Source organism: Chiloscyllium punctatum, chromosome 13, assembly GCF_047496795.1.
Source record: "Chiloscyllium punctatum isolate Juve2018m chromosome 13, sChiPun1.3, whole genome shotgun sequence".
Taxonomy (NCBI): Eukaryota; Metazoa; Chordata; class Chondrichthyes; order Orectolobiformes; family Hemiscylliidae; genus Chiloscyllium; species Chiloscyllium punctatum.
Window position 1 is genome coordinate 24,749,879 of NC_092751.1, and position 25,992 is coordinate 24,775,870.

General features: G+C 46.7%; 1 non-coding gene across 1 annotated transcript; it reads right to left on the reverse strand.

Moving 5' to 3' along the window:
- Nucleotides 1–20,934: 20,934 nt before the first annotated feature.
- trnal-cag (transfer RNA leucine (anticodon CAG)) lies at nucleotides 20,935–21,016 on the reverse strand. Its single transcript has one exon. It is a non-coding gene; the product is annotated as a tRNA-Leu (tRNA).
- Nucleotides 21,017–25,992: the final 4,976 nt, after the last annotated feature.

Genomic DNA, 25,992 nt, shown 5'->3' on the forward strand with positions numbered 1-25,992 from the left:
TGACACACACACAGCAAAGGAGTGCCACACACACACAGCGAAGGAGGGACACACACACACACAGAGGGAGGGACACACACACACACAGCGAGGGAGGGACACACACACACAGCGAAGGAGTGACACACACACAGCAAAGGAGTGCCACACACACACAGCGAAAGAGGGACACACACACACACAGAGGGAGGGACACACACACACACAGAGGGAGGGACACACACACACACAGCGAGGGAGGGACACACAGACACACAGCGAGGGAGGGACACACAGACACACAGCGAGGGAGGGACACACACACACAGCGAGGGAGGGACACACACACACAGCGAGGGAGGGACACACACACACACACACAGCGAGGGAGGGACACACACACACACACACACAGCGAGGGAGGGACACACACACACAGAGGGAGGGACACACACACACAGCGAGGGAGGGACACACCCACACAGCGAGGGAGGGACACACCCACACAGCGACGGAGGGACACAAACACACAGCAAAGGAGTGACACACACACAGCGAAGGAGTGCCACCCACACAGCGAGGGAGGGACACACCCACACACAGAGGGATGGACACCCACACACACAGAGGGAGGGACACACACACACACAGAGGGAGGGACACACCCACACAGCGAGGGAGGGACACACACACACACAGAGGGAGGGACACACACACACAGAGAGGGAGGGACACACACACACACACACACAGCTAGGGAGAGATACACACAGAGCGAGGGAGGGACACAAACACACAGCGAAGGAGTGACACACACACACAGCGAAGTAGGGACACACACGCACAGCGAGGGAGGGACACACCCACACTGCGAGGGAGGGACACACACACACACAGCGAGGGAGGGACACACCCACACAGCGAGGGAAGGACACAAACACACAGCGAGGGAGGGACACAAACACACAGCGAAGGAGGGACACACACACAGCGAAGTAGGGACACACACGCACAGCGAGGGAGGGACACACACGCACAGCGAGGGAGGGACACACCCACACTGCGAGGGAGGGACACAAACACACAGCGAAGGAGTGACACACACACAGCGAAGGAGTGCCACACACACAGCGAGGGCGGGACACACCCACACACAGAGGGAGGGACACACACACACACAGAGGGAGGGACACACACACACACAGAGGGAGGGACACACACACACACACAGAGGGAGGGACACACACACACACAGCGAGGGAGGGACACACCCACACAGCGAGGGAGTGACACACCCACACAGAGAGGGAGGGACACGCACACACACACACACACAGCGAGGGAGGGACACACACACACACACACAGAAAGAGGGACACACACACACAGCGAGGGAGGGACACCCACACACAGCGAGGGAGGGACACACCCCCACTGCAAGGGACGGGCACACACACACAGCGAGGGAGGGACACACACACACAGCGAGGGAGGGACACACACACACTGCGAGGGAGGGACACGTACAAACACAGCGAGGGAGGGACACACACAAACACAGCAAGGGAGGGACACACACTCACAGCGAGGGAGGGATACACACACACAGCGAGGGAGGGACACACGCAAACACAGCGAGGGAGGGACTCGCACAAACCCAGCGAGGGAGGGACACGCACAAATACAGCGAGGGAGGGACTAACACAGCGAGGGAGGGATACACACACACAGCAAGGGAGGGACACACACACAGCGAAGGAGGGACACACACACAGCGAGGGAGGGACACACACACAGCGAGGGAGGGACACACACACAGCGAGGGAGGGACACACACAAACACACACACAGCGAGGGAGTGACACACACTCACAGTGAGGGAGGGACACACACACACACAAACACAGCGAGGGAGGGACACACACTCACAGTGAGGGAGGGATACACACACACACACACAGCGAGGGAGGGACACACACACACACACACACACAGCGAGGGAGGGACACGCACTCACAGTGAGGGAGGGACACACACACACACAAACACAGCGAGGGAGGGACACACACTCACAGTGAGGGAGGGATACACACACACACACACACACACACACAGCGAGGGAGGGACACACACACAGAACGAGGGAGGGGACACGCACGCATACAAACACACGCATACACACTCACGCAAACACAGAGCAAGGGAGGGGCACGTGCACACACAGTGATGTGTCTTTTCGGATGTGTAATCCTCCAGCTCCCACTTCACTCTGTTCCCTCTGTGACTCGCAGGTACTTGTAATCCTCCTCATGTCTGTAACTGCATACAGACAATGCAGCTCTCCCTTTTATATCTGACATCCTCCCTGACTTATAACTCTTATAGTTCTCTCACTATCTCACCTCCTCCATTCCCAATTCACTCTGCTCCCTCACAGGGTCAGCGTCTCTGTGACTCCCAGGTCCGTGTGATCCTCCAGCTCCACCTCCACTCTGCTCCCTCACAGGGTCACCGTCTCTGTGACTCCCAGTCATGACTAGGCCTCGATCCTCAGTGCTGATTTATATCCTTCCACATTGGTGCCTCCACCTCCGAGGTGTGAGTGAGTCTCAAGCTCCTGCTCCAAGTTGCTCCCTCACACGGTCACTCCCTCTGTGACTCGGTACTGATTTACAACTTCCTGTTCTGCTGTTTCTCCAACTCAAAGTCTCAGTCCGCCTCGATACTCGGTGATTTATATTCTCCCGCTCTGTGCTGCCCTCTCTCAGGTTCTCTCCCCTTGTGACTCACAGGTAATGGTAGGCCTCAAGCCTCAGCTGAGATTTATAACATCCCATTCCGCACTGCTCTCTTACAGGATCGCTGTTGTGCCTGGAAGACAGTGGGAAAGAGGAGGATTAGACAGAGCAGAGAGTGTTACAGTGATTGAGTGAGCTGTATGTGATTGAACAGGTTATCTGGGGTGTTAGGCAGACCTGCAACAACTCTAAAACGTTACTGGAAGATACAGCGAGAGTTGCAAACACTGAAGAAGGCAAAAGAAATAGAGAGATAGTGGCTTGTTCATGATGGAGCTTTGTCTAAAGGGCTTTTTCTGAGCTGCTTACAGAGATGTGTAGACTTCAACAAATGCAAATTGACAGCCAGCAAGTGATGTATGGTGCTGGAGACTGTTGGTTCTTACAGAGATAGAAGACTTGCAGTAACTGGAGGGATTATAAACGTTTGGAGCACTGGTGGTGTTCAAGGACCCTCGGGACATGAGGAGGTGCAGACAATGGGAGCATTCCAAATAGTGGGGATTGTAGGGGCTGGAAGAGCTAAGATGGATACGGAGGATGAAAAGTGCCAATTTAGCACACGCAACAATTGTAATTATAGAGATTTAAGGAAGGGAACCTGTGCTGTCATTGAATACAGTTATATGGAGAGTTACAGAAACTGAAGGGCTTACAAATTCAAAAAGGGAGAGATTTTAGGTGAGCAGAAGTTTAAACAAGAATAAAGGAATTTTAGAGATCTCTAACACAGATGGGAATGGAAGAGGTGAGATAGTGTGAGGAACTATAAGAGTTATAAGTCAGGGAGGATGTCAGATATAAAAGGGAGAGCTGCATTGTCTGTGTGCAGTTACAGACATGAGGAGTGTTGTAGCGCCTGCTGGAGGGGACACAGAAAACAACAGTTCCAACGGCTGGTGCGGTGGCTCAAGAAGGGAGGATTGTCAGGACTGGAGATTACACAGGTAGGGGTGAAATTGAAGCTGCAGGAATTTATAGAGAGAGGGAGGATTGGAGGGACTGGAGGTTACAGCGATTGGGGTGGTAGTTGGAGCTGCAGGAGTTAATGTAGGATTGTTGGTGCTGAGAATTCCATGAACACGGATAATAATTGGAGCTGCAGGTGAGAGTGAGATAGGGAATGCTGAAGGGGCTGGATCAGTTCACACAGCCAAGTACAAGTGTATGGATTGGAGGGGCCAGAGATACTGAGGGTTGTAGGACTGCAGCAGTTCAGAGAGTTAGTGAGGACTGTGGAGGCAGGTTTCCAGCATTCCCATCAGTTACACAGAGATGTGGAGTGCTGTTCTGGAGGAGGTTACAGGAATCAACAGGGTTGCAGATACTGCAAGATATTCCAGACTGTGGCTGTAGTATCTGAGAAGGTTACAGCGACAGGATGTGTTGAGGAGCTGGAGGCAGCTACAGGTATTAAACATCCTGCAAGGGATCAATAACCTTACATCGATCAGGGGGATTGGAAGTTCTGGAGATAAAGAATGAGAATTGCAGTGACTGGAGAATATCACAGAGATGGGGAGTAATGTAAGAGTTCGAGGAATTATAACGTTAGATGAGCTGTGTTCAATCAAGTCAGGAAAGCTACAGGGAGATCCGAAGGGACTACAGGTGATCAAAAGGACAGGGAGAGTTCTCAGTGTAAGATTGGGGCTGTTTACGCAGACAGGGAGTGTTTTATGGAATGGTATTACTTAGAGAGATTATGAAGTTGTATAGAATTGAGGAACGAACAGAGATATGGAAGGCTGCAATTAATGAAGACTTTTGTTGATCTCTGATGCTGAGGTTCTGGAAATTATACGGACTCGAAAGCTGGACAATCTGTCAGAGCTTAGAGGGACAGGAACAGCAATAGATCCTGGAGACAGAAACACAGATAGGGAGTATTACAGACACAGGAGGAGATTTCTGCTTTCGGGATGGTTGTAGGAAAGTGTAACGTTTACACAGATAGGGGTGTAAGAGCTGGGGAAGGTTATGAAGATGATTAGATTGGTGGGGGGACAGGAGGAGCTATCATTGACAGGGCTGGTGATAGTGACGGGAGGATGTTACATAGATAGTAAGTCTTGTAGAAACTGATCGGGAGAGTCACAAGCATTGGAGCTGGTTCCACAGATCGGGGGTTTTACAGGATCCTGAGAGGATTACGCAGATAGGGAGGATTGCAGGATGTCCACATTTTCAGAGTGTTTCAGGACTGGAAAAGGTTACACAGTTAAGGGGGGGGATGTTGGAGCTCACAGAGACTCGGAGGTTTGAAGGGGTTGAGGCTGATTATGGATAGATGGATATATTTAGGGACAGTAATATGGAACGCAGAGAGAAAGTTTAGATGAAATTCCCTTCAGCATTAGAACAGGTACTTCCGCCCAACAAGTCCACACCATCTCTCCAAAAAGCGCCCCACCCAGACCCACTTCTCTCTGACAACGAAGCTAACACTTTGGGCAATTTAGTATGGCTCATTCACCTGACCTGCACCTCTTTGGACTGTGGGAGGAAACTGGAGCATTCGCAGAAAACCCACACAGACACAGGGAGAATGTGCAAACTCCACACAGACAGTCACCCAGCGGTGGAATCGAACCTGGGTCCCTAGCGCTGTAAGGCACCATTGCTCACCACTGAGCCACCGTGTTCCGCCAATTTGCAGAATTACACAAAGAGAGAATGTTTGAGGTGCTGGGAGGACTGTAGGGAGTGGAGGAGCAAACAGAGATTTGGAGTGCTGCTGTGGCTTGAAAAGGGTCTGGAGGTGTTTTTACTGATAAGGAGTTCGGTAGGGATGGGAGAAGATTACTGTGGTCGTGTGGTGCTGTCGGACCTGCAGAAGGTTACAGTGATATCATGTTCTCCTGGGGCTTGGGGAAGGTACACAGGTGGGTACGTTGGTCCAGGCTGGAGGATTTTACAGAGACAGGGGCACTGTATGTATTGTGCAAGACGACAGAAGTAGGGATTATTGTACGGATGCAGGATAAGATTATTGAGATTGGACATGTTATCGACACTGGAGCAATTTACACATGGGAAGAGTCGTCAGCATCGGAGGAGGTTTCAAATATCCAGCAAGATTATGGGAGGGGTTTGGTTTGGTTTTGGTCAAGGGTAGTTTGGGGGTGGGCATGAAATGCTGGCTTGCCAGAGAAGCAATATCCTACGAGTGAATTAAAATCAACCCTGCTTGGGCCAGTGTCCTGGCCAATCGTGTCGCAGGTCTATGGACAGGGCTTTCTCCTGACAGAGATGATGCAGGGACAGGGTTCAGGTGAAAGGAACTTTCCAAATGCAAAGAGAAATGGTGACTCATCGGAACTGCATGGGAATGTGGCTGAAGACAAGCAGGAAGGAACAGGAAGGGACAGAGTTTAACTAAAACTGTACATCAGTGAATTGGGCTGTGACAGGACATTCTGGGAAAGAATAAATTATAATGTTGTTTCGTTTGGAATTGCCAAAATATCTGCAAAAATGTAATAGACTTATGACACAGATTTAAATGCGATTTAGTCAGCACAGAAATGTGGTTACAGGGTGAACAAAAGGTAGAACGTAAATATTCAACGGTATACAACCTTGTGGGATCTCAGGCAGAATGGGAGTACAGGATGGGTAACCCTGACAGTAATCAATAACAAGGGCATTACAAAGAAAGCATGTGGCCTCACATGATGTGGCTGAATCAGCCTGAGTGTGAATCCTGGGTCCCATGTCTCACAAACACAAGCAGCATTTCATTGTTCATCCCTGCATTAAACAGAAATTCAATGGAATTTGTACAAAGGCATTATGATAATTTTGGGAGACTTTAATCTTTGCATGATCTGGGACAGTCACCCTGGCAATAGTGATATTATCCGAGCTCCTCTTTGTCAGTGTTTCTTTGAATAACATATTGTGCAAATGGCTCGGGATGTCACTATTTCAGATCGACCATTTGGTGATGAAGATGATTGAAGGAGTGATGTCACAGAGAGATCCTCCAAGAGATTGCGATGTAGTGGAATTCAAAGAGATTATCAGGTTTTCAAGTGACCATAAAGCACACCCGAGCATCAGAAACAAATCCAATTACTTGAGTTTGAGAGGAGAACTGACCAAGCTAAACAGGGGACACAGACTGAAATGTATGGCTGTAAATGGACAGTGGGAATCAATTAGAGCAGTAGAGATGTACAACAGGGAAACAGACCTCCTGAAGAAGGGCTTATGCCCAAAACCTCGATTCTCCTGCTCCTTGGATGCTGCCTGACCTGCTGAGCTTTTCCAGCAACACATTTTTCAGCTGAAACAGACCCCTTGGTCCAATTCGGCCACGCCGACAAGATATCATAACCATTCTGGTTCCATTTACCAGCACATATCCCACTAAACCCTTCCTATTCATGTACCCATCCAGATGCCTTTTAAATGCTGTAGTTGTACCAGGTTCCACCATTTCCTCTGGCAGTTGATTTCGTACATACAGCAACCTCTGTGTGAAAACGTTGCCCCTTAGGTCCCTTTCAAACCTTTCACCTCTCCGCCCTGGACCTATGCCCTCTAGTTCTGGACTCTCCCACCTCAGGGAAATGACCTTGTCTGTTTTTCTTATCCATTCCCCTGCTGACTTTATAAATCTCCATAAGGTCACCCCTCAGCCTCTGACACTCCAGGGAAAACAGCCCAGTTGATTAGCCTCTTCCTGTCGCTCAAATCCTCCAATCCGGGCAACATTATTGTAAATAATTTCTGAACCCTTTGAAGTTTCACAAATTTCTTCCGATAGGAATGAGACTAGAATCGCACGCAATATTCCAAAAGTGGCCTAACCAATATCCTGTACAACCACAAGATGACCTCCCAAGTCTTATACTCGATACGCTGACCAATAAAGGAAAGCATACCAAATATATTTTTCACTATCCTATCTACCTGCCACTCTATTTTCAAGGAACTATGAACATGCACTCCAGGTCTCTTTGTTCAGCAACACTCCCTAGGACTAAACCATTAAGTGTATAAGTCCTGCGAAGATTTGCTTTTCCAAAATGAAGCACCTCACATTGATCTACATTAAACTCCATCTGCCATTCTTCACTCCATTGGCTCATCTGATAAAGAGGAGACAGTGAGGTCTGCAGATGCTGGCGATCCCATATCCCTCTTCACTCTTTGTACCCAAGTATGGGATGGTTCCTTCCGGAATGTGAGAATTACAAAGAAGGATTAGGGAAATGGAAGTGGTTGGTACAGCTTTTAGTGCTGACACAGCTGGGGGAAAGGTGTCGAGGTGTTTTGAGTGAGTGAGTGAGCAGCACAGACACCAGGCAGAGTTGGGCAGAGGGGCAGAGAAGAGATTAGAGAGAGACTGAGAGAAGATGCTGCGTTCACTGAGAGTGGGAGAACATGAGCCTTGGTGGGAAGTGGGTGCAGTAACAGAGAGAGTGAGGGTGAGGTCCTAAAGTGCAGATGGTGCCACATACCCTGGTAGAGGGGAGAAGATCACTGACCTCCTTCCTACACTGCTGGGCATTCACCCAGAAGGCTGGCACCTCACTGACCCGGGGCCAGCCTCAGACCAAGCTCGAAGGGTCTAGTGTCATAGCTTCCCCTGCCAGCCCTGGAGGAAGATAATGCCCCTCTCATGCACCATGTCATACACCAGGACCAGGGGCCTGGCCACAAAGTGCGGCCTCAGGTTTACCCCCTCTGCCATGTCCAGGCCAGTTTCGGATTCACAATCCAAGAGTAAAATGACTTTTTAAAGATGGCTCTCGGAAACAGGGAGTCCGATGCATTCTGGGATATCCAGGCAGTGGGCAGTTCTCATGACAAAGGGGAAAATCATCGCGTTAGTGTCAGATGAGAGGAAGACTTCACGGGCAGGGAGATAGTTAATGAGGCAGATTGGGGATGGTATCATGAGAAAATGCAATTCACCTTGTGGAGAGAAACCCTCCATGAAACCCGAATAAAATGAGACTTGACCAAATCAAAAGATGGGTTAGGCCTCTGTCTGTCTGAATCAAAATAGGGATAAAATATTGGGAGCAACAAACTTGGAGCGGAGAATTATGCAGGAGATTCAAATACTTAAAATAGGGGTAATACGATGTTCCAGAATATTAAAAGGAGCCGTGGAAAAATCTCCTGCCTTATAGTTACCTACATTATACATCCTCACTGGATGCAGGGATGATGCCGGAGGACAGGGGAATGGCTTATACCGGAACTTTTTTTAATGTGGAGCAAGGGACTGACTGAATCGGTCACGGCTGGAATTCTGAGACAGTGGATAAACGGTCACTGAGGAAGTCCCAGGGACTCCAGGGCAGGCCGTCTGGATTTGGTCAAGGAAGAGCGTGTGTAATTAATCCGACTGTGTCAGTTTGAGGCAGTAACTTGTAACTGCATGTGACTTACTTGGATTTGACGAAAGATCCCATGGCAGACTGTTTAAAACCAGAAACTATGGGGTCCAGGTGAGTGAAGCAAAAAAACCCCAGAGAAGTGCAAGGCAAGGCATTTGGGGACATCAATAAAAGAGAGGAATACAAAATAGAGAGCATGGTCAGTGTGGGCAGATAAATGATGGTAGCTGGAAACACCAATAATCTCGTTAATGGAGCAAATGGCATAATTTCCTCTGTCAGCCAAAGTGCAGAATTTCAGAACAGGAAACTTATGCTGGAACTGTATACATAATGGGTTCAGTCACAGCTTGAGGACTGTGTGCAGTTCTGCTCACCTCATCACATGGAAGGATGGAATTGGACTGGAGAGGGTACAGAGGAGATCCGTTACGCTGTGACAGTGGAAGTGCAGTTATGAGGAAAGATTGGAATGGAGGATTGTGCGAGGCGATTTGATTGGGGTGCACATATTGTCAGGGACATGGGTAGAAAGTGAGAGAATACCTTGTTCCTTTGGAGAGCTCAGTTACCAGTGGCAAATATTTAATGTAATTGGTTGAAATATTAGACAAGTGATGAGGAAAGTTGTTATTTCACCCAGAGTATGGTCAGGATCTGGGAGTCACACATAGAATCGGAGTAGATGCAGAAACTCTCAAACCATTTGAAAGAGGTACCGGGATCTGCACCAGACGTCCTACAGTGTCCTGGGAGACAGAACTAGGGCTTTCAAAACAACGTTACATCTCGTCCAATGCAGACAGTGGACAGTCATCACGTCTATACTGTGCTATTTTCTGAAGTTTTCAAAGTTTACCAGTACCTGATGGGATTATTACGCATGGATGAGGGGTGAGGGCAGGGAGGAGTAGTGTGTGAATTGATTACCATCACAATAATACTGATCCCATCCTTTATCCACAATGCTACTTCACTGTGTTGGCCTATTTATCCTTTCTGTATAAATGGTCACACTGCAGCCACATCTCCATAATGACAGCTACATCTGACCTGGTTCGCACTATTTAAAGCAACCACTTCTCTGGCCTTGTTGAAAATTTCCCAGTTTCATTCTTGCTCCATTGAAGGCTGCTCTCAGTCAACTAATGTTTCTCATTCTCTACCATCATCCAGAACTTTACAATAAAATGATCACTCCACCCCAAAACGTTGCCCTACTGACACTGGATCCACTTGCCCAACCTCTTTTCCAAGGACCAAGTCCAACAGTACGTGCTCTCTTGGGCTGAATACATCCTCCTGCAGTGAGCTCTCCTCCATTTAATCCAGGAACACTTGAACCTCGTGAACTTTCACCGCCAGTATCTGGAAACATTAAGTTTCTCAGTATAACCGATCTGTATTATTATCATCGCTCTCATAAGATCCTGCATATTTATTCTCTCCAACATTTCTTTCGTTGCTGGTCGACAGACTGTACCTCACAGTGTAACTGTATACTTGTTGTTCTGTAGCTCCAGCCAAATTCATTCTGTCCTTGGACGGATCCTCTTTCTCTTGGATGCCTTAACTAACTCTAATCTAAACCAATGCTTCTACCTTCATCGTTTTCCTTCCCTTCTATCATTTTAGAATCCTTTATACTCAGCAATATTTAACACCCAGTCCTGCCATTCCTTGAGCCAACTCTCGGTGATCAGTCGATCAGATTCCCACACACCAATCTGCATCTCGAACTCTCCAAACTCCGAATATTCATGTCTATGCAGAGTACCTCAGATTAAGGCTTTCTTTCTTACTCCATCTTCCACTGATAAACTTGTTGTTGTAAATTAGTACCAACTGCAGTTCCCATTATTTTGAGAATTCTGGTAGTCTCCTCTACTATTCCTTTTTGGATCCTAAGCACACGCCAAGTTATTTTCAATCCGTCCCAAACACCCCGTAAGAAATTCAGTCCCAGCTCTGTCACGTTAGCCCATCCAGCTTGTACAGTTGCTGTCCCAATGTCCTAGGAATCTGAAGCCCGTCCTGCTGCATAATCATTTCAGTCACACTCTCATCTACCTAAAACTCCGAGTCCTGTTCTCACTTGGACACGGAACTGGGAGTATTCCACGGATTGTTACTTTTGCGGACCGGCTTGCTTACCATCCACGGAGCTCCCTAAATTCTGATGCCCAGAGCACTTCACCCTTCCTACCCAGGTCATTCCTACTAACATGAACATGACATTTGACTGCTCACTGTCCCGCAGACGTATGTCCTGCAGCCACCGTGACATTCTTAACCCCACTCTCCTGGAATTACAGAAACACTGACACCTTCTTCACTTTCCTGCCTCCCCTGTGCCTATTGATCCTCCTTCCTTCTCCCTCCCCACCTGTACAGTCAGGCTGCTTGTGGTACCACAGATATGGCTCTGACTGCCCTCCCTTGAGCAGCCTACACCTTCATCAGCTCCCAAACTGGGACACTTTATTGGGAGGGAGATATCAGGATATTCTTCAATTCCCTGAATGTTTCCCTTCGATTGTCTTGACCCACAGACCCTCCCTTCTTCCAAGCCGTCATGTATGCAGGGTGATTTGCTCTCTGTGTGTGCTATCCACCTAATTCTCAGCATTACAGTTGTCCCATAGAGTCTCCAGTCCCTGTCTGAGCTCCATGACCCAGTGTCCATCTAGGACATGAGTAGGGGCTATGACTTCCCAATATAACAGAACACATTTTCCATCTGACAAACATGTCTTGCAATGTCGTAAAATGCAACATCTGGAGTAACTTAATTAATTATTAAGAATGAAATTTAATCAGGGAAATAACAATCTGGTTAAGTCCCTTATTCCAATGTGGTCTACTGAGGTTTATTTATTATATTGGCTGAGAATTTCACTTCTCCCTCTTATTTCTGTGTTCAACCCTGATTTCAGAAGTTCAAAAAATAAATTTGCTAACTTATAGCAATTAACTGACAGTCGCCAATAACGGTGTATTAATCAGATAATGAACTTACAGCTTTTTCTGTGATGGAGCTTGCACTTCTTTGAAACTCAGTGCATGCAGATTCTAGCAGCAGAAAGTTATTTCCGTGACTCACAGGGACGTGTAATCCTCTAGCTCCCACTCCACTCTGCTCCCTCACAGGGTCACCGTCTCTGTGACTTCCAGGTACGTGTAATGTTCCAGCTCCCACTCCACTCTGATCCCTCACAGGGTCAACGTCTCTGTGACTCCCAGGTACGTGTAATCCTCCAGCTCCCACTCCACACTGCTCCCTTACAGGGTCACTCTCTCTGTGACTCCCAGGGACGTGTACTCCTCCAGCTCCCACTCCACTCTGCTCCCTCACAGGATCACCGTCTCTGTGACTCCCAGATACGACTAGGACTCGATCCTCAGTGCTGATTTATATCCTCCCACTTTGCTGCCTCTGTAACTCCCAGGTGTGAGTTAGCCTCAAGCTCCTGCCCCAAGTTGTTCCCTCACATGGTCACTCCCTCTGTGACTCGGTGTTGGTTTCCAGCTTCCTGCTCTGCTGTTTCTCCAATTTCAAATCTCAATCGGCCTCGATCCTCGCTGCTGATTTATATTCGTCGGTTCTGTGCTGCTCTCTCTCAGGTTGTCTCCCCTTGTGACTCCCAGGTAATGGTAGGCCTCAAACCTCAGCTGAGATTTATAACATCGCATTCCATACTGTTCTCTTACAGGATCGCCGTTGTGCCTGGAAGATGGTGGAAAAGAGGAGGATTAGACAAAGCAGAGGGTATTACAGTGATTGAGCGAGAAATATGGGATGGAACAGTTTATCTGGGAGCTAGGCAGACCTGCAGCAACTATAGCAGGTCACTGGAATATACAGTAAGAGTTCCAGACATTGAAGAAGGCAAAGGAAATAGAGAGATAGTGGCTTGTTCATGACGGAGATTTGTAGAGTCTAAAGGGCTTTTTCTGAGCTGCTTACAGAGATGTTACACTTCAACAAATGCAAATTGACAGTCAACAAGTGTTGTATGCTACTGGAGACTGTTGGTTGTGATAGAGTTAGAAGACTTGCAGTAACTGAAGGGAATATAAACGTTTGGAGCACTGCTGGTGTTCAAGGACCCTCAGGACATGAGGAGGTGCAGACAATGGGAGCATTCCAAATAGTGGGGATTGTAGGGGCTGGAAGAGCTAAGATGGATAAGGAGGATGAAAAGTGCCAATTTAGCACACGCAACAATTGTAATTATAGAGATTTAAGGAAGGGAACCAGTGCTGTCATTGAATACAGTTATATGGAGAGTTACAGAAACTGAAGGGCTTACAAATTTAAAAAGGGAGAGATTTTAGGTGATCAGAAGTTTAAACAAGAACAAAGGAATTTTAGAGATCTCTAGCACAGATGGGAATGGAAGAGGTGAGATGTTGTGAGGAACTACAAGAGTTATAAGTCGGTAAGGATGGAAGGACTTCCTTACTTTTGCTCCGACCGACCATACTCTGTGAAATTTTCTCAGATCCTCAGTTAAGTAATGTTGCAGCTGGAAGTTTCCTCAGAAACCCTGTTAACTCGTAATGTATTGAGCGAATCGCAAAACAGAAAGCATTTAACACGGAACACAAACGAAGCTGGCATACATAATGCATTTTCAGACACAGAGATGCATGAATGCAAAATGTGAGACAGTCGTGTGAGGCGAACGTGATGACCACTACACTACGGAAACGAGCCTCAGCCGCCCATCCTGCGGCTCAGCGGCATCCAGCACTGAGAGTTGAAGCCATTCTTCGTTTCACCTTTCTGTTTCTAATAGCTCGTTGTTGTCCAGCGAAATTGACATCTTGAAATCATAATAAAAAGACACGTGAAATTGATGACAAAATATAGACAAAGATGTCGTCAATGTTTGGACCGTAGGGCGAGGTGGAATAGGCTGGGACGACTTTCCCTGGAGCGTAACGGCTGCGACATGATCTAATGGAAGGGTTGGAAACTGAGTATTTATGTGTTTTACCCAAGTTAGGGTGAGTTGAAAACTCGAGAGCATAGGTTTAAGGTGAGTGGGCTGAAATTGACAAAGGACCTGAGGCACATTTCCCACACAGAAGGTTGTGCGTGTATGGAATGAGCTACCAGAGGAAGCGGAGGAGGCTCAGAAAATTGCATGAGTTTCTGGATAGGATGGGTTTAGAGGTTTTGGGGCCAAATACTGGGGAACCGGACTTGTTTAAATTTGGCTATGTGGTGAGCATGGACGAGATACACCGAAGTATCTGTTTCCACGTGGTGTCCCCCAATAACGTTGTGTTGCTTACACCCGCTGTAAAGGAGTACTTTTTAGCGGAGCTTGCCGTCGCAGTCTGTGGCACAATCCTTTACTGTGTTCGACTGCTCACGGGAAAGGTAGTATTGCGAAACACTGCAGAAAGGAACGACTTCCTTACTTTTGCTCCGACTGACCATACTCTGTGAAATTTTCCCAGATCCTCAGATAAGGACTTTTGCAGCTGGAAGTTTCCTCAGAAACCCTGTTAACTCGTAAAGTATTGAGCGAATCGCAAAACAGAAAGCATTTAACACGGAACACAAACAAAGCTGGCATACCTAATGCATTTTCAGACACAGAGATGCATGAATGCTAAATGTGAGACAGTCCGAGGGCATGATTTATAAAGTAATCTCACAACTAACAACAGGACAATTCCAAACTACTCTTTCACACATACTGCAGCCTTAGGGAACCACCACTTCCCAGACAATACTGAAAAGAGAGAAAGAAAGAACCTAATAAGAATGGGCCATAAAAAGTGAATTTCACCAATCACAGTCTCGATTAGATTACCTTTCCCTTCCGATGTCTCCAGGACGAAAACGAAGGAAATGGGAGAAATTCAACAACATATCACATCGAAATTCGTTGGAACGATTTTCCCATTGGCCAAAAAACCAAATAACGACGAGTCGAGTCACCCCAGGACTTTGTTTCACAACAGCGATGAAGTTAAAGTCTCCATACGGTTCCAGACCAAGCTCAACTTGCCTGGAACAGCACAGCTGCTTGCGATTTTCTGCACGGGAGGCGAACTCGATCGTGACAGACAGCGACACTTTGAAATATTCGGCACTATCCCACACCACAGTTAATTCCCCGGAAAGCAAAGCCATTTTTCTTTTGTTTTCAACATCAAAACAGTGTGGACAGAAACAGCATTTTAACAAGCTGCAGCGTTGGAGTTGATCTGCAGAAATGGCAGTGGTGGGATGCGAAACCACGCCCCTTTAGAGACTGGAACCTGGATCCAGCGCCTTAGACCGCTCGGCCACACTACCAGCCGGCCGCGCGCACCATTTTCTTGCATTTCCGACTGTGCTCTCCTGCATAACAACAGATGCCAAGTCACATGAAAAGGGTTCCATGATCCCTCTCCGACTCCCACAGCTGCTGGCATGTGCCCGTCTACAATATCAATTTCGCAGCAGATAATGAGAGCCCATCAATCCAGACAAAAATCAATGGTAAGCTGAGTCTATCTTCTTAGACTCTTTTCTGCTCCAAATGTATCTGTGAGAATATATGTTCGGTTATGATTTGGTCAAATAACTACGAGCTGCTTGACATTACTGCAATTTCGATTCTTGCTTTGCTAAATGATTTCACCCATTGCTTGAAACAGGACAAGTTTCACGTTCACACGGAACATGAAGCACACCGGACTACAGGGAAAATGCACAAAGCTGAGCAGGCCGTGTTCCACATCATACCGTGCAGCATAATTTCAGTCACTGTGTCTGTTTTGCAGAATAAGAGTCCCAAACAATGTTCCCCACCCTAAAACCGGAGGTCGCATTCCTATTCGAGAGCGACAGATCGCATTGTGACGATGCTCTGACCTCGGAGCCAGTTCGAGATGACACTTTCCTTGCCTTTTACCTTCACCGTGCAATTTGCTGCAGAGATGTTCACTCCTGGACATCAGCCACATGGATACCAATTGAGTTGCAAACCTGTGTGGGAATCGACGAGAAGCGACTCAATAAATTTTGCTCAATTCCATGGTGCTTATTAGAAATGCAGTTTCTGTTCCCCTCAATCGAAAAGGCAGTTTCTGAACATAGTAACAGAAGTCAATAAGGTAATTACCTGACCCCACCCCCACTCCGGAAGAGGTGCTCACTGCCCTTGATTGCGTTTTGTTCTCGATGTGAAGAGCTCTCAAGCCTCTGAGTCACCTTCACGTGTCTGGTTGCTGAGCGAGTCACAAAGAAGGACTTTCTCCAGAGCTGCAAACTGCCTCACTTCCCCACTCGCCCTCCCCGTTTACATTTTCCTGCTCCTCAGTGATTTCAAGAAAACCAAATGGATGCGATGTCATTCTGTAGCCTCTCTGTCGATTCCTCCGTTTCAGTTTCAACATGGCTTAGGTCTCGGGGCGCACCTTAATACTAGCGACACCATGAAAGCACAGATCCAGAGGATCCTCTGAGAGTGTAATTTCTTTCATTGCTGTTGCTGATTGAAAGAGCCACTCACGTGCGAACTGCTCCAAAACATGATTCTGGACCTCTGGTGCCAATTCTTGCACGTTGAATAACGACAGACAGCTTCCAAACGAGGCCTTTCAGAGACGACTTTGGGGTACATATAACAGACAGACAAGTTCAGGAATCCGTGGTGCGCTGTGACACCAGCGCACCAGCTTCTTCCCTGTCTTTGAACCGAGCCGCCTGCGCAAGGAATGCAAATGCGGTACTAATTTTGGTGATGGTGACCACAATTCTGTGACTTTCACCTTGGTAATGGAGAAAGATAGGTGCGCACAAGGAAGTTTTTACAATTGGGGGAAGGGAAATTACGATGCTGTAAGACAGGATTTGAGGAGCATACGTTGGGAGCATAGGCTGTCAGGGAAGGATGTGGTGGAAATGTGGAACTTTTTCAAGGAGCAGATACGACGTGTCCTTGATATGTATGTACCTGTCAGGCAGGAAAGAAATGGTCGTGTGAGGGAGCCTTGGTTGACGAGGGAGGTTGAATGTCTAGTAAAGAGGAAGAAGGAGGCTTACATAAGGTTGAGGAAACAAGGTTCAGACAGAGCAGTGGAGGGATACAGGATAGCCAGAAGGGACCTGAAGAAAGGGATTAGGAGAGCTAAGAGAGGGCATGAAAAATCCTTGGCGGATAGGATCAAGGATAACCCCAAGGCATTCTATGCGTATGTGAGAAACCTGAGAATGACGAGAACGAGGGTAGGTCCGATCAAGGACAGTGGTGGGAGACTGTGTATTGAGTCGGAAGAGATAGGAGAGGTCTTGAACAAGTACTTCTCTTCAGTATTTACGAACGAGAGGGACCGTATTGTTGAAGAGGAGAGTGTGAAACGGACTGATAAGCTAGAAGAGATACCTGTTAGGAAGGAAGATGTGTTGGACATTTTGAACAACTTGAGGATAGACAAGTCCCCCGGGCCTGACGGAATATATCCTAGGATTATGTGGGAAGCAAGAGAGGAAATTGCAGTACCGTTGGCAATGATCTTCTCGTCTTCACTGGCAACGGGGGTGGTACCAGGGGACTGGAGAGTAGCGAATGTTGTGCCCCTGTTCAAAAAAGGGAATAGGGATAACCCCGGGAATTACAGGCCAGTTAGTCTTACTTCTGTGGTAGGCAAAGTAATGGAAAGGGTACTGAGGGATAGGATTTACGAGTATCTGGAAACATACTGCTTGATTAGGGACAGCCAGCACGGATTTGTGAAGGGTAGGTCTTGCCTTACAAGTCTTATTGAATTCTTCGAGGAGGTGACCAAGCATGTGGATGAGGGTAGAGCAGTGGATGTAGTGTACATGGATTTTAGTAAGGCATTTGATAAGGTTCCCCATGGTAGGCTTATGCGGAAAGTCAGGAGGCATGGGATAGAGGGAAATTTGGCCAATTGGATAGAAAACTGGCTAACCGGTCGAAGGCAGAGAGTGGTGGTAGATGGTAAATATTCAGCATGGAGTCCAGTTACAAGTGGAGTTCCGCAGGGATCAGTTCTGGGTCCTCTGCTGTTTGTAATTTTTATTAATGACTTAGATGAGGGAGTCGAAGGGTGGGTCAGTAAATTTGCAGATGATACGAAGATAGGTGGAGTTGTGGACAGTGAGCAGGGCTGTTGTCGGCTGCAGAGGGACTTAGATATGATGCAGAGCTGGGCTGAGGAGTGGCAGATGGAGTTCAACCCTGCCAAGTATGAGGTTTTCCATTTTGGAAGAACAAATAAGAATGCGGAATACAGGGTTAATGGTAGGGTTCTTGGTCAGGTGGATCTTGGGGTCTTGGGGTCTATGGACATAGATCTTTGAAGGTTGCCACTCAGGTGGATAGAGTTTGTTAGAAGGCCTATGGAGTATTATCGTTCATTATCAGAGGGATTGAATTCAAGAGTCGTGAAGTGATGTTGCAGCTGTACAGGACTTTGGTTAGGCCACATTTGGAGTACTGTGTGCAGTTCTGGTCGCCTCACTTTAGGAAAGATGTGAAAGCTTTGGAGAGGGTGCAGAGAAGATTTACCAGGATGTTGCCTGGAATGGAGAGTAGGTCGTACGAGGATAGGTTGAGAGTTCTCGGCCTTTTCTCGTTGGAACGGCTAAGGATGAGGGGTGACTTGATAGAGGTTTATAAGATGATCAGAGGAATAGATAGAGTAGACAGTCAGAAACTTTTCCCCCGGGTACAACAGAGTGTTACAAGGGGACATAAATTTAAGGTGAAGGGTGGAAGGTATAGGGGAGAAGTCAGGGGTGGGTTCTTTACCCAGAGAGTGGTGGGGGCATGGAATGCGCTGCCCGTGGGAGTGGTAGAGTCAGATTCATTGGCGACCTTTAAGCGGCATTTGGATAGGTACATGGATGGGTGCTTAATCTAGGATAGAGGTTCGGCACAACATCGTGGGCCGAAGGGCCTGTTCTGTGCTGTATTGTTCTATGTTCTATGTTCTATGTAGAAGGATCAGAAGGAGGTAACTACACTCTCAAACAGAATTGCATATGATCAGAACCAGTTTGGATAAAAACTTTACAATTCTTTGCACAGTCATTAAATGGAATTGCATTACATTTCACTACTTGAGCAGATTTGTTCAAGCAAGTTTAAAGGCAGGTTTGCAGATGGGAAAGCAAGCACGAAAGCTCCGTTCTTGTCCATGTAAAAGGCTGCAGTTGAAGAACAAAGCAGTTTCTACCCAGTTTCGGGCTGGGGACCTTTTGTGTGTGAGGCGAACGTGACGACAACTACACTACAGAAACAAGTCACAGCCACCCATCCTGCGGCTCAGCGGCATCCAGCACTGAAAGTTGAAGCCATTCTTCGTTTCACCTTTCTGTTTCTAATAGCTCGTTGTTGTCCAGCGAAATTGACATCTTGAAATCATAATAAAAAGACACGTGAAATTGATGACAAAATATTGGCTAGGATGTCGTCAATGTTTGGACCGTAGGGCGAGGAGGAATAGGTTGGGACGACTTTCCCTGCAGCGTAACGGCTGCGACATGATCTAATGGAAGGGTTGTAAACTGAGTATTTACGTGTTTTACCCAAGTTGGGGTGAGTTGAAAACTCGAGAGCATAGGTTTAAGGTGATTGGGCTGAAATTGACAAAGGACCTGAGGCACATTTCCCACACAGAAGGTTGTGCGTGTATGGAATGAGCTACCAGAGGAAGCGGAGGAGGCTCAGAAAATTGCATGAGTTTCTGGATAGGATGGGTTTAGAGGGTTTGGGGCCAAATACTGGGGAACCGGACTTGTTTAAATTTGGCTATGTGGTGAGCATGGACGAGATACACCGAAGTATCTGTTTCCACGTGGTGTCCCCCAATAACGTTGTGTTGCTTACACCTGCTGTAAAGGAGTACTTTTTAGCGGATCTTGCCATCGCAGTCTGTGGCACAATCCTTTACTGTTTTCGACTGCTCACGGGAAAGGTAGTATTGCGAAACACTGCAGAAAGGAACGACTTCCTTACTTTTGCTCCGACTGACCATACTCTGTGAAATTTTCCCAGATCCTCAGTTAAGGACTTTTGCAGCTGGAAGTTTCCTCAGAAACCCTGTTAACTCGTAAAGTATTGAGCGAATCGCAAAACAGAAAGCATTTAACACGGAACACAAACAAAGCTGGCATACCTAATGCATTTTCAGACACAGAGATGCATGAAAGCAAAATGTGAGACAGTCCGAGGGCATGATTTATAAAGTAATCTCACAACTAACAACAGGACAATTCCAAACTACTCTTTCAAACATACTGCAGCCTAAGGGAACCACCACTTCCCAGACAATACTGAAAAGAGAGAAAGAAAGAACCTAATAAGAATGGGCCATAAAAAGTGAATTTCACCAATCACAGTCTCGATTAGATTACCTTTCCCTTCCGATGTCTCCAGGACGAAAACGAAGGAAATGGGAGAAATTCAACAACCTATCACATCGAAATTCGTTGGAACGATTTTCCCATTGGCCAAAAAACCAAATAACGACGAGTCGAGTCACCCAAGGACTTTGTTTCACAACAGCGATGAAATCACAGTCTCCATTCGGTTCCAGTCCAAGCTCAACTTGCCTGGAACGGCACAGCTGCTTGCGATTTTCTGCACGGGAGGCGAACTCGATCGTGACAGACAGCGACACTTTGAAATATTCGGCACTATCCCACACTACAGTTAATTCCCCGGGAAGCAAAGCCATTTTTCTTTTGTTTTCAACATCAATGCAGTGGGGACAGAAACAGCATTTTAACAAGCTGCAGCGTTGGAGTTGATCTGCAGAAATGGCAGTGGTGGGACTCGAACCCACGCCCTTTTCGAGACTGGAACCTGGATCCAGCGCCTTAGACCGCTCGGCCACACTACCAGCCGGCCGCGCGCACCATTTTCTTGCATTTCCAACTGTGCTCTCCTGCATAACAACAGATGCCAAGTCACATGAAAAGGGTTCCATGATCCCTCTCCGACTCCCACAGCTGCTGGCATGTGCCCGTCTACAATATCAATTTCGCAGCAGATAATGAGAGCCCATCAATCCAGACAAAAATCAATGGTAAGCTGAGTCTATCTTCTCAGACTCTTTTCTGCTCCAAATGTATCTGTGAGAATATATGTTCGGTTATGATTTGGTCAAATAACCACGAGCTGCTTGACATTACTGCAATTTCGATTCTTGTTTTGCGAAATGATTTCACCCATTGCTTGAAACAGGACAAGTTTCACGTTTACACGGAACATGAAGCACACCGGACTACAGGGAAAATGCACAAAGCTGAGCAGGCCGTGTTCCACATCATACCGTGCAGCATAATTTCTGTCACTGTGTCTGTTTTGCAGAATTAGAGTCCTAAACAATGTCCCAAGCAAACAATGTCCCAATACTACCATAAATCACCGTCTCCCGTGAGTTTAAAATTGCAAAATCATTATCTCCTACACGCTTCCTCACTGTCTAAGCTTGGTATGCTAATCCACCTGACTATCTGTCATTTTCCGAAAATCTCCTTCGGTGAAGTTGGTGATATTTGGATTCAGCTTTCCAGGTATTACCGTAAGAAGATAAGCACTGGGCACAGGAGAACCAGCCCCACCATTTAATATGGTGATGAGTGAGCTCACATCGGTCTCAGCTGGATTTTCCAGCCTGCTCTCTCACCCTTCATCTCATTGCAAATTAAACATCTGTATCTCTTCATTAAATTGGCTCATTGTCCTGGCATCCACCGCATTTTTAATAGGGAATTCCACAGATTCACAACACATTGACATAAGTACATTCTTCCTCATGAGAATAGAATAGAGTCCATGTTGTGGTTCTGTTCCCCAAGCTGGGAATTTGTCTTGCAAACGTTTCGTCCCCTGTCTAGGTGACATCCTCAGTGCTTGGGAGCCTCCTGTGAAGCGCTTCTGTGCTGTTTCTTCCGGCAGTTATACTAGCCTGTCTCTGCCGCTTCTGGTTGTCAGTTCGAGCTGTCCACTGTCGTGGCCGGTATATTGGGTCCAGGTCGATGTGATTGTTGATAGAGTCTGTGGATGAGTGCCACGCCTCTAGGAATTCCCTGGCTGTTCTCTGTTTGGCTTGCCCTATAATGGTACTGTTGTCCCAGTCGAATTCATGTTGCTTGTCGTCTGTGTGTGTGGCTACTAAGGATAGCTGGTCGTGTCGTTTCGTGGCGAGTTGGTGTTCGTGTATACGGATCGTTAACTGTCTTCCTGTTTGTCCGATGTAGTGTTTTGTGCAGTCCTTGCATGGCCTCTATAAATGCCGGAGGAAACAGCACATAAGTGCTTCACAGGAGGCTCCCAAGCACTGAGGATGTCACCGAGACAGGGGACGAAACGTTTGCAAGACAAATTCCCAGCTCGGCGAATAGAACCACAACAACGAGCACCTGAGCTACAAATCTTCTCCCAAACTTTGGGGTAACTAGTGGAACACAGTGATTGTCTGGAGGAGGAACGTATTTCCTTGTAGTATTGATCTGTTAGAGGGTCAAAGTGTCACCATACCCACATGGGACCAAGTTACATTCCCAACTTGTCATAACACTGGAGTCTACCAATGAGAAACAAAAAAGGATGTGACCCATTCTCCCAGACTGAAGGTTCCTCTTCTGTCCAGGATCTGCCACCTCCCTTTCTGTTTCCTTTTGTTTCATTCTGCTGTTACATTATTGACTTGCAGCAACTGAAGGGAAAGGAAGTGAACCCAGAAAGGATGCAGAGTCTAACCAGGGACAGGAAGTGGTCGCATATACCAGTTTATCAACAACTCCGTGAGAATGGGGAGGGTGTACATTCGAGGGTAGTAGCGTCAGAATGGTGGGAGAGAGGAAGTGGTCTGGAGGGTTACAGCTTTGGGGGAAGAAAGGGGAAAAAGATATTCCAGAGAAACTAGAATTGTCTGTTCTGAATTTCTAATCTGTGCATATTCCTTTATACAGGGTGCTGGAAGGTGAAGAATTGCAGACTGAAATCTCAACATCATTTGCCGATCATGATAAAGTTAACCAGAATTTGAAGAACCAAAGATGGAGAGTCATTGGGCTAAAATCCTGCAACACTGTCTTCACGGCATTGTCGGTCTATCTGCGCCAAATGGACTGTGAATGGTACAAGACAGCAGCTCACTACCATCTTCTCAAGGGTAACGAGAGAAGGGGAATAAATGCTGGCTGAGCCAGTGATGCCCATATCCTGGTAATGGGTTCTATCTGGAGTTGCTGATCCCTGGTTGATGTTACTGTTGGATGAAGAGGGACGCTGAGTGCATCCTCCAGGAGGCTGCACCATCACATTACCCCTGCCTACATCCACACAGTAACACACCAAAACAACTGGATCAAAAGGCAGTGAAGCCAAAGGAGGACTTAGATATAGTTCTTCAAGGTAAAGTCATGAAAGTGGATTGGAACAAAGCAGGAACAGGAGACTGAGCTGCATGGTTAGCTGTTTCCCCTTGAATGGTGGAGCAGGATTGAAAGGCCGAATACTCTCCTGCTGCTATCTCCCAGGTATGTATATACCCATGGAGCCCGGGTAGGAAGAAGGGGGCAGGGATTCTCCAGGAGATTGCACCTCCACATCAGTTTTCAGTGAGGGATGGTTTGATGGATTTTATTTAATATTTGTCTTTAACACAAGGTTTGTGAATTTGATTTTAAAATGTCGTAGCTATTTATTCAACAATAAAGAAAACTAAAAGAAAAGAAATGAAACTAACTGAATATAACAGTTTTTAAAAATTTCAAAGGCCCTGTAAAACAAGATCCTGTCTATTCCTGGACACCATCTCTTTCCAGTTACTCAAACTCCAGGGAAATATTCCCTCCCTGACTGAACCTTTGGTTTGATTTAACTGCTCATCAGTTCTCCTTCTGTGAGCTGTGAAGTGTTCTTTCCCCCCCCCCCCTATTTCTCCTACCCAGAAGTGTTATCTCACACAGCTGAGCAACTTTCCCACGTTCATCATTATGCCATTTTGGGTTTTTGTTAATATGTAATCACCAGCATTAAACCACCCACCTGGAGCACTCCATCCCTGTAACACTGCATTTCTCTTGTCTGATCCACCGAGTCTGCACAATCCTGGACACTGTGGACAATTTAGCACAACTGATCCACCGAACCCACAAATCTTTGAACTGTGGGAGGAAACCAGAGCACCTGGACGAGGCCCACACTATCCTGGGGAGAATGTGGGAACTCCACACAGGCTGTTGACCAAGGCTGGACTCCAACCTTGTCCCTGGTGCTGTGAAGCATCAGTGCTACAGTCACAATTTAAATCAAAACAGATGATCTCTGCTCATTGACACGTTGCTGTCTGTGGAGAATTACTGCGCAGAGAGACATCCTGAGATTCAGAAAGAGACAATATAAATTCAGTCAACTCCAGCCGAGTTAATGTGATTAACAATAACATCAATACTCCAACAGTGTCATCAGACCTTGTACCTACTCTATCATTTACGAGTTTTAACCCATAGGAAGTTTGTTACCAGCTTCGATGACAGCCATAATGCTCTGACCACTTTGACGGAGCCAGTGCAAGTTAGGTCTAATAGTTATCAATAGATTGAATCTAAACGGGATGCCCCACAACAGGAAGTGCTCTGACACTCAATGCCTGTAAGTCAAGGTCAGTTTCCTAAAACCACTCACGTCTGGCAATACCATTGAAGACATTTTATACAGTAACCTTTCAGTCTCAATTGCCAGTTCCAGTCCATGAAGCAGCCAGTAACATGTACCAGTGAATTGAATTCTAACAGCAGCATTGCTCTGACAGGAGAGATTGAGGAGCCTGAAGCTGTCTTCTCTGGAGTATCTAAACATGAAACACTTCAAAGGAACAAAAATCTTCAAGAGCTCGAGTGGATAGAGACAGGAAGGATGTGCTCCTAGGCTGGTGTGCCTGGAATAAAATAAACACTAACTACAGTATCTTGACCCAGCATCCCCTTTAGCTGCGTAACTGTTTAAGATTTATTTGCTGTTCTAATTAGACTCCCAGTTTTAACTGCTGTCATGTTGATGACTATGCAAATGTATAAAATATAATTTAATCCATCCCAAAACCTCTCTGTACCTGTGTTTCACTTGTGTTCACCGAGACACTCATTCAATCTGACCTCTTTACCAACCCTGCCCTAATATTTCCTTAGAGGGCTCAGAATGAAATGTTCACTGAATTGTTACTGTGCAAAAGGAGGCTGATTGGCTCATCAGCTCTCCAAAGGATCACCTCACTGAATGCTATTCTTCTGCCTTTACGCCATAAACCTTCCCATTCATCCTCTTCCAATAACACCAGCCAGTTCCCAAGTAACCACAGCGATTGGATTTGTTTTGTTTGTTCATGGGATCATGGCATCACTTGCTGGGGCAGCATTTGTCATCCATTCTAAATGCCCAGGAGATGGTTCAGAGTCAATCACGTTATTCAATGTCTGGATTCCCTTGTCGGCTGGACCAGGTTAGAATTAACAGTTTCTCAGACCCAATGACATGAAGAGTTCATTTCTGGCCTATTATCTTATTTCTGAAATGATAATGAATAATTTTTGCAGTTGAATTAAAAGTGAAAGACCAAAATATGTCTTATTCTGATTGAGCACATCCTCCTATTTTCTAAGTTGTTATTGACAGTCTCATTCCCCTCGCACCAGAACCTATTCCAGAGATGTTACAGAAAAGGCAGAACGGTCAGCTGCAGGTGGTCACTTGACCGGTCGCTGTACCCAAAGTTTCACTCTCCACAGATGCTACCCGATCTGATTTTTTCCACCAATTTCTGTTTTTGTTCCTGATTTCCCAGCATTTGCAGATGTTTCGTTTTTG